We start from the raw sequence: 13,854 nt of genomic DNA, 5'->3' as shown, positions 1-13,854 counted from the left end.
TTTAAGGTTTGGGTAAAATTATCTAAAACTAGAGACACAATATTGGAAAATTATAATATAAGAATTGAAACAAGGTGATAAATTGCTGGATAAAGCTCGAAAAACTTGGAACGCAGGAACGAGAGATGCGAGGAAGTCCAAAGAAGTGAAGAAAATATGGTTATTGTAAAATTATATGTTATTTTGTTTGTTTTTTCTATTGTATTAAGAAAATCTTTAATGAATAATTAAAAAAACAACAACAGTTGTTCGTCCACCTTAGCCTTGAGAGCAAAGGGAACCCGGCGTGGCTTTAGCTTGATGGGGGCGACTTGTGGATCAAGGCTAAAGGAGATAGGCGTACCTGTATATTGCCCCAAAGTGCCGTCAAAAACCTCGGCAAAGTCTTTGACCAGACCCTCAGTCTCTGCAGTTGATGCCGGTGACTTCCAGGCTCAGGGCATCAAACCAGTCTAGCCCTAGGAGGCTTGGCCGCTGACCTTCGACCACCACCAGTTGGAGCAGGCCCAAAAAATCCTTGAAGGCAATCCGGAACCGGCCAATGCCTACCACGGGAATGTCGTTTCCCTGGTAGTCTCTCAGGTGTACGCAGTGAGAGTCAAGTTGCCTTTTGGACACTCTAGGTACCAGTCTTTTGATGGTGCTCCAAGACACGATGGACAGGGGAGACCCGGTGTCGATCTCCATGTCACATGGGGCTCCTTCAATGAGCACCGTGACGTTCAGCTTGTGTCGCATAGGCGAGTCGGTTTGGCCAATCGTGGTTTCAGATGGGCAGCGGCATCTCTTGCGGATCTCCTGGGCGGAGCGTTCAGCAGCTTCCGAGGCCACAGCCTCCTCAATGGCTTTCTGCAGCGTGAGGTCTGGCTTGGCGAGGAGATGCCATTGCAGATGGATGTCCCGGACTCTGCAGAGAATTCGATCCATCAGGGCATCGTCTAAGTCTTGGAACTCACAGTGCATTGCAGCCTGTCGGAGGGCGGTGGTGTAGTTGTTGATTGACTCCCCCTCTGCCTGATTCCGATGGTAAAACGCATGGCAGGCAGCAATCTTGGACGGCTTTGGCGCGTAGTGGTTGCGGAGCTTCTCTTGGATCGTGTCCCATGGTGTTGCCTGGACTGCTTCAGGCGCAACCAATGCTCGGGCCGTCTCAAACACCTCAGGCCCACAGAGGCTGAGGAATAGGCCCCGCTTCCGTTCCTTTGATACTGCTGTCAGCTCGTTGGCTTGGAGGTAGCAGTTGAACTGAGCAAGGTAGGAGTCCCATGATTCAGAGGCTGGCGCAAGCGGCGGTAGAGGCACAAGTGAAGCCATGATTCTGATGCCGGCATGAAGGGCGATGGATGGAACACAGTGCTCTAGCCAGAACAGTCAGCTCTGAATTGGTTCTGTTCAGTAATTTCCCTCAGTGATTCAGCTCAGTTCAGAGGATGGCCGCATCTGGCTATGCTCTGATGTCCATCGATCCCATCCTCGTCGCCAGTGTTAAGTTGTGGGTAGACATAGCAGACGACACAGCGATTCTTCCAAAGCAGCTCTTTATTTGTAAGCTGGAACAGAACTGACTGAGGAGCTCAGTCAGCCTGCTTATATAGAGCTCCAGAACAATGTAACTGCTGCCATTTTCTAAAGTTATCCATCACTGAACGTCACTTTCGATCCTTCATTTGCATGCAAACTATCCAATCACTGAACGTCACTTTCAATCCTTCATTTGCATAACTATCTACAGTATCCCCCTGCTGGCCCAGGGTGAGAACTTCAGTACATAACAGTCCAAGGCCTCACTGCAGCAAAAGTCCCTTTATAGCTGGGAGAGAGGGCCTGGGCCACGCCCCCTGGGCCAGTTGGAAAAGGCCCTGGAAGGGAGCAGGCCCTGCAGTCCTCACCACAGCCGATGGTTGAATGTGAAAAGCAGGAGGCTGAGACAGCAGTGGTGAGGAAACGGAGGCCATTGTTTGAGGCTGTAGTTGCCGCTCTCAGTCCACAGGTTGCCCCGTTTCCCCTTGGCTGCCCTTTGTGTCTCTCTCTCTGAATGTGCTGTGTGCGGTCGTGCAAGTGTTGGTTCCCTTTAGTCTCTGCAGGGGTGCAAGCAGGGGCAGACAGAAGGGGAGGAGGCAGCAGCCTCTGCTGTGAGCGTCACCATCATACTGTGGCTGGGGGGAGGGGAAGGAGAAGGGGAGGGTGGGGTGCAGGGTGGGTGTGACGAGCAGACAGGGCAAAGGGTGGGGGAGATTGAAGAAGAGGGAGGGGCCATATAATAACTATTGAGTGCTGCTTATTGCCACGTTCCTGACTTGCTTCTCAGATATTTTCAAAATGTAGTGCATTGATGCTGCAGCTCTGAACAATGCCTTGGGGGTCTTTGAGTTCCAGCATCATATTGTAGCACCCTGCTTGTGGTTAACGCTTAGCTGGAATGAAATATTCAACGCAGCAATAGAGAAATTAAAATAATAATTTATTTGTCAGACAAATAAATGAGAGGCACAGTGGTATATGGTTACCAAGCTCTGGCCTGGCCTCCTGCCATTCTGGCCAGCACTTATATTTCCTTAATCCAGCCCCCTTGCTCCTCCTTTGGCTGCCTCTGTCCAATCAGCCTGGTTGAAATTCCTATTGGCTGTTTGCTAGAACCAATCACAAAAGATACACCCATTTCCTTCTGTCCTTTTATGGGACACAAAGAGCTATATATTCTTCCATCTATAAATGACAAATAAGTAGTAATATATCTTACATGTGTCTCAACAAGGAATCTTAATTACCAGCTCACCTCTTGCCCTCCTTGCCCTATTGCCTTCCAAAACAGATGGTTAATCTTAAATTTTTATCTTCAAGGATCTTGAGTTCACATCAACATTGAAAGATCTCCTTCATTTGAAGGTGTCTAAACAAAAGGCCTGACAACCATATATCAGGAGTGCTCGATGGCGTCTCCTGTCTGGCAGGAGGCTGGGCTCATTTGCCCCTCTGGTCTCCTATTGCAATATGACTCTATGAAATAAGAATTTAACATTTCTTTCTTTCTAGATCCTTTGCATAATTACATTTAAGCTAATATATTTAATACATTATCATAGGTAGCCTTTTAAAAGGAAAAGAAATCTTAAAAGGATCTCAGTTTAAAAAAGAAACAGCTTTAGAAAAGACTTTCCCAAAAATGCTCTCTTTCTGCCAGCCAGACCAGTTGCTTTTCTTTTCCATTTGCTCTTGGCCTTTTTAACCTTAGGAAGAAGATATGGCTCATTTTACTGGGAGGCACATGGTATTATTTTACTATTTACCAACCCTTAATTTGTTTATCTCTGCTTTTTTTATCTTCTGTAACATGCAAGGTCAGTGTCCTCGCTCTCAGCCTGTAATTCCCTTTTTATGACTTTGAGAATTGTTTTCTGCTATAAATCAGGGGGCCCCCTTGTCTTAGGAGGAAAAACATTGCCAAGGTTCTCTAGTCTTCTGCCTGGCATGAAACATTTGAAAATCTTTAAGCTCATTTTAAGATTCAGGCCCTGATCAAAATATAGAAGCTTTGATAAAAAATGCAGGCTTATGATTAGATGCCTCATTAGATGCCTCATTCCCCCCTTTCAAGCTCAAGGACCTTCATCCCAAGTGTCCTTGATAGCTTGACCTTCATCATATTCCTGAGGTAAAGCTCTGTATAGGGCCATGATATGAGGTAAAGTTTCATTTGAAATCATCTTGCTAATTGTACTTCTAAAACACGAAATGATACATGGCATCATACATAAAACCATTACTACTACTGTCAAGGAAAACAAGCAAGACAATAGTATCCCTTTGAGTCCTGCGACATTAGGTAACCAATTGGTGAGCCATCCCATATCCCATCCTTCCCATGTTTGTACTGAGACATGTGCTATATTCTCCATCTTTGTGGCCAACACACGGATTGCCTCACCATTATCAGAAATGTTAAAGCAACAGGCATTCCCTGTCAAGTTCAAGACTCCACATAGGCCTCCCTGCCTGGCAAGTACATAATCCATTCCCATTTTCAGCTGCAAAATGGCGGCTCTACTTTCATCCAACTGTTGTGCAATAAGTCTCAAACTCTGGGCCGTTGCATTGGTTACAAGTTCCACTACTGCTTGCAATCGAATTATTCTGTTTAGATTATAAATAGGATCCCGTGCCCCTTGTATGAGCTCACCAGGATTCCAGGAGGCGGGATCATAATAGGCTATAATGCGCTCTGGTGGCCAATCATCAGTATCGCTCCAACTTTGGGTACTTCCTCCTGCTATATGAGAAATATCAGCGTTTCTTCGTGTACGCTTGGCCGAACTAGTGGGCATAATCCACATTGGTGGTAATACCCATCCCAAGAAACAAGTCCCACTCCATTTGGAAGGGAGTTTCTTGTATGCCCATTCTCCACATATCCACCACAACCATCGGGTCTGAGGTTTTTGGTACGTGGAGTGCATAAGGCGAAATATCAAAAGGGGTACAGAATTCACTGTGCAGTATGTTAGATTGCCTTTTTCTGTCACAGTTATGTTCCATACCACTTTCCATGCATGAATAAAAGGAGGTGCACAGGGCAAGGTATTCCGAGTTCGATAGGTAGTACCGTTTGCCCAGGTTTGACTATTCTTAATATAATCCCAAGTATAGTGGCAATGAGAAGAGCCTATCATGGTAGGATCAGCTGCATCTGATGATTTATGCACACAGATTTCCCCTTGCACAGGTATAACTCGTATTGGTTTAGTTGAGTTCCATCCGGGGAAATTCTGTACTTCTGTTTGGTGTGGCATTTCGCTTACCATACCAATGGCACTTAATGGTATTGGTAATAAGGGCATACCTCCCTCTGAATCATCTGGCCCAAGAGAGCAAACAAGGCAATTAGTCCTATTTGCAACATTGGCTACCATCTCAGCTAAGCCTACCCACATATTGTGGTCATGGCGGAATCCATATTTAGCAAATTTGGTCAGATTCAAGGACCCTTCCCCTTCCCAAGGGATCAGGATTAATAATAAAATCATGTTGATGTCTAGCATATGCATTCCTTCCACAAAAGATTACCTTATTGTGATAGCAAATAAATATTAGCCCCAATATAATTCCCCCAGTGACAGAAATGGGGAACCACCAAGACCAAAACATATATCCCGAGGATCCCCAATGAGTAATATCCCTTATAATTGTTCCACAAGGGGGCAGTCAATCAATTGTATAAGAGAATCTTCCCGTTCACAGTCGCTGGTTCAGACGCTCCTCAAGCTTCAGGCGTGAGCAGGTCAGCCAGCTTCCAGGTTGTTGCTGCAGCAGGCCGGTCGTCTAAATGTTGCCCGTGACCTAGCCCGTTCCCGGTAGGGCTAGATACAGGGGTTTTTGGAGAGAGTCAGTTTTAAAGGATTAGAGGGGTCACCTTTGCACGTCCAACTGCCTTCGGACTTCTTCAAACGGGAGTGATGAATCCAGGGGGTCACCTCAGCTACCTTCACATCTGTTGGAGTAGAGAGCAAGACGGTGTAAGGTCCACGCCACTTAGGTGCAAGTGGATCGCGTTTCCACTCTTTCACCCATACGCTATCGCCAGCCTGGAACTGATGAATCGGCTCGGCAATGCTGCACGGCGTGCGCTCGAGGGCCCACCTGTTAAGAGAAACAAAAACACGGGAGAGAGATTGCACTTGTCCCTGTGTCACATGGTCTCCTATTTGTTTAAGGTCAGCTGGAATATCCTGAACAAAGGAGGGCGGCCTCCCATACAGGAGCTCAAAAGGTGACAACTTAAGTCTTTTTGTGGGTGCACACCGAACACGAAACAGTGTTATGGGTAACACATCTACCCATCCCAATCCCGTTTCCTGGGTTAATTTTGCCAATTGGGTTTTCAGAGTCCGATTCATTCTTTCAGTTTTCCCTGAACTCTGAGGCCTATATGCTGCATGCAGTCTCCATTTCACTTGTAGGACTCGACATACTTCTTGTACTACTTGATCAATGAACGCTGGCCCATTATCACTTCCAATGCATCTAGGTAATCCAAACCTCGGGATCAATTCAGTGAGGAGTCTCTTAGTTACCTCTCGTGCTTTTTCAGTTCGGGTGGGAAAAGCTTCAACCCATCCGGTAAGAGTATCTACAAACACAAGGAGATACTTGAATCCCTTAGAAGGGACCAGCTCTGTGAAGTCCACAATTAGGCTTTCCATGGGGACGTATCCCACATGCTGAATTCCAGGAGGTTGTACCGGTCCCTGCCTGGGATTGTTTTTAGCACAAAGAACACATTTCTGTGAAATGCAAGTTGCTAATTGTGATAGATTAACAATATACAACTTCCGACTGAGACTCTCTCTGGTTGCAGTACCGCCAAGGTGAGTAGATTCATGAAAATTTCTTACAATTGTGCCTGCTAGATGATGAGGTACATAAATCCTATTGTCCGGCAGGATCATCCAACCGTCCTTCACAACCGCTCCTTCCTGTTCAGCCCACTTCCTCTCTTCTGGGGTATAGTGAGGTTTAACTTCTTCTGGAACTACCTCTGGTATGAGGGCTGCTATAAATCCTCCCACAGGCTTTTGGGCTGCCTCTCGGGCTGCTTTGTCAGCAGCATGATTTCCTCTGGTTATTGGATCCCTTCCTCGTCCATGACCTTTGCAGTGCATTACAGCAATCTGTTCTGGAGCCCATACTGCTTCCAACAGGATTTCTACTTCAGGTCCATATTTCAAGGCCTTCCCGTGGGCTCCGATTAGACCTCTTTCTTTCCATAGAGCTCCATGTGCATGCAGGGTTAAGAAGGCATATTTAGAATCAGTATAGATGTTTGCCTTACATCCGGCTGCCAATTGCAGAGCTCTAGTTAAACCTATAAGTTCAGCTTTTTGTGCTGAGGTGCCAGCAGGCAAAGATTCAGCTTCCACAACTTCCTCATTGGTGACCACAGCATATCCTGCTCGTCTGGCACCTTCATGCAGGTAACTGCTACCATCAGTATAATATACAACATCTGGATTTTTCAATGGCTCATCTTTCAGATCAGGTCTACTGGAATAAACTTCATCCATTATTTGGAGACAATCGTGATTCTTCATCATCTACCTCTGGTAGGGGCAGCAAAGTCGCTGGATTGAGTATATTCACTACTCATAGATGAATCCTGGGATTTTCACACAATAGGCCTTGGTATCTAGCCATCCTTGGGTTCGTTAGCCAATAACTACCCTTATATTCCATGAGTGTCAGAACAGCATGAGGTACATTCACATACATCGTCTGGCCGAAGGTAAATTCATCAGCTTCTTTGACAAGGCTTGCAGTGGCCGCTACTGCCCTTAGGCATGGAGGCCATCCTTTTGCTACTGAGTCCAATTGTTTAGACAAATAAGCTACTGGACGGTTCCAACTTCCTAATCTCTGGGTCAGGACTGCCGCTGCAATCCCATTCTGTTCATGTACATACAGCTGAAAGGGTTTTTCCGAATTAGGCAATCCAAGGGCTGGGGCCTCCATAAGTCGTTGTTTGATAACTAAAAAGGCTTGTTTCTGCTCAGGTCCCCATACGAAGGGGTCCTTTTCTGCACCTCGAGTGCTTTCATGTAAGGGCTTGGCCAGACTGCTGAAATCAGGTATCCATAGTCTACAAAACCCTGCTGTTCCCAGGAATCCTCTAAGTTGTTTTCTTGTGGTAGGTTCCTTGATAAGGCAAATAGCTTCTTTCCTTTCTGGTCTCAATGCTCGTTGTTGGTGTGAGATGTCAAAGCCCAAATATTTGACCTTTTCTAAACATAACTGTGCCTTTTTCTGGGAAACTCGGTAGCCAGCTTCCCAGAGCAAGTGGAGCAGTTCCTCTGTCCCTTCTTTACAGGTATCAAAATCCTTTGCCGCTAGTATAAGATCATCCACATATTGCAGAACCACCTTTTCTCCCGGTATTGAGGGGTAACTTGTTAGATCCCTCGCCAAGGCAGTGCCAAATAAAGTTGGGGAATTTTTAAATCCCTGGGGCAATCTTGTCCAGGTTAGCTGGCCTTTTGTTCCTGTCAAAGGGTCTTCCCACTGGAAGGCAAATATAGGTTGACTCTGTGGTGCCAGCCGGCAACAGAAGAATGCATCTTTCAAGTCCAATACAGTAAAAAATGTTGCTTCTGGTGGGATCAAACTCAGCAAGGTATATGGGTTTGGTACATTTGGGTGCAAGGTCTCGATAGCCTGGTTTACGAGCCTCAAGTCCTGTACTGGCCTGTATTCATCTGTCCCAGGTTTTCGAACAGGCAAAAGGGGTGTGTTCCATTCTGATTGACAGGGCTTAAGCAGACCATATTTTAATAGGCGGTCCAAATGTTTCTGGATGCCCTCTGCTGCTCACCGGGGTAAGGGATATTGCTTTACAGATACAGGGGTAGCCATAGGTTTTAGGGTTACTACAATTGGAGCTATATTCTTAGCCATTCCTGGTGGGCTATTTTCGGCCCATACTCCTGGTGGCACCTGTAGAGTTCGGAGGAGCTTGTTTAATTCTGTATCCAATGTGGGTTGGACTTGCAAGGCTGACATTAGACGCCATGATTGTTCCTTAGGTACTGAGAGGGTAATTATTCCTGCTGCTTTTGATGGCAGTTTCATTTCTGGACCTTGAGGAGTGAAGGTGATTTGGGCCTGCAATTTGGACAGCATATCTCTGCCTAAGAGAGGTATTGGACACTCAGGTATATACAAAAACTGATGGGTTAAACGATGTCCCCCAATCTGGCATTCCAAAGGTTGGAGGAAAGACCTCTTAGCTGACTGTCCAGTGGCACTTTTAATGACTACACTTTTGGATGCCTTTTTCTGCAATAGTTCTGGGAGTACTGAGTATTCAGCCCCAGTATCAATCATAAAGTCTATTAAATGGCTCCCTAATTGAATCGTGACCGTGGGCTCCTGGAAGCCTAACTTTATGGAGTCCGGTCGTTCCTAGTCTTGGGTAAAATCCTCTTCTGCCAGTCCAATGAAATTGTCTCTACTCCGTCCCTGTCCAGGTCTCTGATATCTTCCATCTCGGATCATTCCCCGTCCCCGTCCCTGGTTTCTTGGGCTGGAGCCTGGGCCTGGGCCTGGGCCTGGGCGTACTTCTTCCAACCTCAAGGGTTCAGGACACTCCCGCTTCCAGTGACCCTCCTTCTTGCAATTCGCACATTGATTCCTTCCCAGTGGTGGATTCTTTCCTCGCCCTCTCCCTCCATTTAAGGGGCGGTAGTCTTGCTTCACTGCTGTGGCTAGCATTACCATCTTTTCCTTCTGCCACTTCTTCTTCTCTTGTTTCTCAGCCTCATCCCTATTCCGATAAACTCGGCGTGCAATGGCCATAATTTGGCTCATCAGCATCCCTTCCCATCCTTCTGATTTCTGAATTTTCTTACGAATGTCAGAAGCGCACTGGGCCACAAATGTAGCAGTAATCATTCTGCTGTTTTCAGGGGCTTCAGGGTCAAAAGGAGTCCATATACGATAGGCTTCCTGCAGCCTCTCTAAAAAGTCTCCTGGACTCTCATTTGGTTTCTGTTCTACTTCTGAGACTTTAGACATATTAGTGGGCTTCTGGCATGCCCTGCGGATACCTTGCACAAGTGTCTGGCGGTAGGTGGTAAGTCTGGCTAGGTGAATTGCATTGTTTGGATCCCAATTAGGATCTTCCAAGGGAAAGTTGTCCTGAAGATGACGATCAATATTAAAAATATTTCCCACTCTGGCCTGCTCACGCAAATATATCTGTGCCTTTTCAATTATGTCTCTCCTTTCCTCAGTGGTGAAAAGAGTATTTAGGAGCTGGCGACAATCTGTCCAAGTAGGGCTATGAGTATTTACTATTGAAGTCACCAAGTCCATCATAGGCTGAGGTTTTTCTGCAAAAGATGGGGTGTGTGTTTTCCAATTCATCAGATCCGTAGTCGTGAATGGAATATATTGCAGGGTCGAAGTTCGAGGTGGCCGTGGTCCAGGTTGCCCATTAACCAGCACAGGATCCTCAAGTGCATCAAATACTCTTCTAAGAGGGGCTACTACGTGACCTTTCTCTTCACTTTGCTCTAGGGGCCTCAAATCATAGGGGATGGTATCTGTCCCAAGGCGTTCTTTTAGCAGCTTTATACGCCTGGCTGTATTGCTTGCTGACCGATCAAGGTCTCCCTGTAACTTCTGTAATATTTCTCTAGGACTTGGATGTACAGGGGTTTGGGGTGGGCAATCAGTTGTTCCACTAAAGGAGACTGTAGATGGAGGTCTATTAGGAGTCACAGGTGGAATAACCACTTCTGCTTGGGCTTTATTATAGGACTCCAATGCCTCCTGAAGATATTTATCATAATCTATCAAGGAATCAAGCTCTGTGACTCCACCCCCATTATTCATTCCAGTTTCTTGCCTTGGGGTTACAACTGGTGGAGTGTTTGGTTTAGGCGCCCCTCAGCGTGGCGCATAGGGTGGAGGTGAAAGCACCTCTTCCTCTGGCCCCTCAAAAATGGGTTTGAGTTTATTTGGCAAGATTCCTTTCCTAGCTTCGGCTTTTACAGCCAATAATTTGCATCGTTTGACTTTGCATTTCCTTATCCATGGAGGATTATTATTTAATGTGCTCAGCCAAGAATCTATATATGAAAATTGTTCTGGGCACCCTCCAGTTTCTTTGGCGATATTAGACCAAAGTTTGCTTACTAAATTTATATCAAAGGTTCCCTGAGATGGCCATCCAGTATTTTGTTTTGGCCATTCTAGTTCACATAACGTTCTCAAGGGCTCTGGCGTCATTTTGACTCCATATGCCCCTGAGAAGGCTTTCTTAAAATTATTTAACATACATTCAAGAGGTGTATTTCCCCCCTTTGAACCCCCAACTCCCATTGTATGGCCCTGTGAAGTATCCACTCAGTCACTCAAACATGCGCTTTGTGAGGTTCCTTGCCCAGATGAAGTCGCCTTACTGGGAACCGAAGTACTGCCCACTCCACACTCAGGTCAGCTACAGATTGCTCTGTACTTTCTCACACATACAATGCGCTGGATACTTCACCACACTCTACCTCCCAATTTTTCCCTTTTCCTCCACCAGACCAACATCTGATGTACCCAACCACCTAGCGTACTCAGTTCCCCCTTACTGAGACGCAGAAGTTTGATCAAGACTTCTCTTCCTCCCAATTAATTGGAGGGCCAAAAACCCCTTTGTGCACTTACCCTTGGCTGGTTCCCTGTTTATTTCTCTGGTTCCCCCCGGTCCGTCGCCGCCAGTGAGCAGGGTATCAGACAGACGAGACTTCTGCGTTCCCCCTGGAAAAATTTACCAGTGCGCGCTGGGTAAGCAGTTTAGAGATCCTCTCTCTTGTACCCTGCCCAGTAGGGCGAAGGGGCTGCGTTCCAGCAGACCACTTATCCGAGTCACAGGGGCACCATAAAATGTAGCACCCTGCTTGTGGTTAACGCTTAGCTGGAATGAAATATTCAACGCAGCAATAGAGAAATTAAAATAATAATTTATTTGTCAGACAAATAAATGAGAGGCACAGTGGTATATGGTTACCAAGCTCTGGCCTGGCCTCCTGCCATTCTGGCCAGCACTTATATTTCCTTAATCCAGCCCCCTTGCTCCTCCTTTGGCTGCCTCTGTCCAATCAGCCTGGTTGAAATTCCTATTGGCTGTTTGCTAGAACCAATCACAAAAGATACACCCATTTCCTTCTGTCCTTTTATGGGACACAAAGAGCTATATATTCTTCCATCTATAAATGACAAATAAGTAGTAATATATCTTACATGTGTCTCAACAAGGAATCTTAATTACCAGCTCACCTCTTGCCCTCCTTGCCCTATTGCCTTCCAAAACAGATGGTTAATCTTAAATTTTTATCTTCAAGGATCTTGAGTTCACATCAACATTGAAAGATCTCCTTCATTTGAAGGTGTCTAAACAAAAGGCCTGACAACCATATATCAGGAGTGCTCGATGGCGTCTCCTGTCTGGCAGGAGGCTGGGCTCATTTGCCCCTCTGGTCTCCTATTGCAATATGACTCTATGAAATAAGAATTTAACATTTCTTTCTTTCTAGATCCTTTGCATAATTACATTTAAGCTAATATATTTAATACATTATCATAGGTAGCCTTTTAAAAGGAAAAGAAATCTTAAAAGGATCTCAGTTTAAAAAAGAAACAGCTTTAGAAAAGACTTTCCCAAAAATGCTCTCTTTCTGCCAGCCAGACCAGTTGCTTTTCTTTTCCATTTGCTCTTGGCCTTTTTAACCTTAGGAAGAAGATATGGCTCATTTTACTGGGAGGCACATGGTATTATTTTACTATTTACCAACCCTTAATTTGTTTATCTCTGCTTTTTTTATCTTCTGTAACATGCAAGGTCAGTGTCCTCGCTCTCAGCCTGTAATTCCCTTTTTATGACTTTGAGAATTGTTTTCTGCTATAAATCAGGGGGCCCCCTTGTCTTAGGAGGAAAAACATTGCCAAGGTTCTCTAGTCTTCTGCCTGGTATGAAACATTTGAAAATCTTTAAGCTCATTTTAAGATTCAGGCCCTGATCAAAATATAGAAGCTTTGATAAAAAATGCAGGCTTATGATTAGATGCCTCAATATTTTGAAACTCAGCAAAATCTTTTGTCAGACGTTTTCTGAAAGCATGAAAGACCTTGTTTAGACGGTCTAAAGCTTGACTGATCCTTGTTCTCACTAAGATTACAGTTCAAATTAAGTTAGTCATTCTTGTTCTAAAAGTTCTAATTGATGGTGATTTTAGGCATGGAAAAGAAGTGAGCATTACTGTCACCAATCCACCAGGAGAGATGGGGAAAATGCGCACAAAATTCATTCTAAGTACAAATAAGTAATAACAAGATTCCAAGGTGCATGTTTCTCAATATGGTGTAAGAAGTCATGTTTTAAAAACACAAAATCATAACTAGGTAAAGAAAATAACACACTTCCTACACCAGAAGTCTCTAGTTCTAAATATCTGGCTGCAGAATCCGAAAGAGAAAAGAATATTCTTTTTTCTAGCCAGATAATGCTCCATAAGGTAGAAAGAACATTCAAAGAAAGTCATCATTTTTTGCTATGGGCAATGAAGCCAGCAAAGGGTTGTTTTCAACATAACACTAAGGCACAAATAATTTTTCTGTGTGCAGTGGAAGTTATTCACCATTCATCCCCAGGTGCACCCCTTAAATCTGTTCTGGGGATTCCCCCAACCCTCTGGAGACAGCAAGGAGAGTACACTGGGGAGGAAAGGGGCAAAATCCTGAAGCACTTCTGCTAATCCTTGCATTAGTGCATGGTTTCAGTTGAATTCCATCCAATGTTTATAAAATGTTTACCCTTACTGAAGAGGCAAAGGGTGAGCAAGTGCTTTGGCTAAGTTTGATGTCCTTTTCGCCCGCAAGGAGAATGTGATTCATGAGAGATAGGCCAGCTTGCAGGAGCAGCCAGTGCAACGCTGTGCCAGTAGGCTCTGCCACTTCCCCACATAGTGCAGACCTCAGCACCCTTCCTTCGCCCATCCCAGGAAGTGGCTGACAGCCAGGAGGGTGGCTCTGCACTACCTCCTCATTGTGACTGTTGCTCCTACCTGATCAAAATCAAGAGCTCAGAAAAGCTGCTGAGTCACTATTAATTGCCTGATGTAAACAAGCTAAATACGGTGACTTGGCTTATTTACAAAAGATGAACACAATACAGATGGGGATTTGGAATTCTGACCCACTATTTCATAATGATTCTGCTTCATATTTAGGCAGCAAACTAGAGCTGGGTGTTCATTAAATACCCAGATGACAGAACAGGCTTCCCACTTATTTCTAAAATTGCTTGCTCATTAACAC

This window comes from Podarcis gaigeae (genome assembly GCF_964106915.1).
Source record: "Podarcis gaigeae genome assembly, chromosome: 5".
Lineage (NCBI taxonomy): Eukaryota > Metazoa > Chordata > Lepidosauria > Squamata > Lacertidae > Podarcis > Podarcis gaigeae.
Note: the sequence above shows the minus strand (reverse complement) of the source record.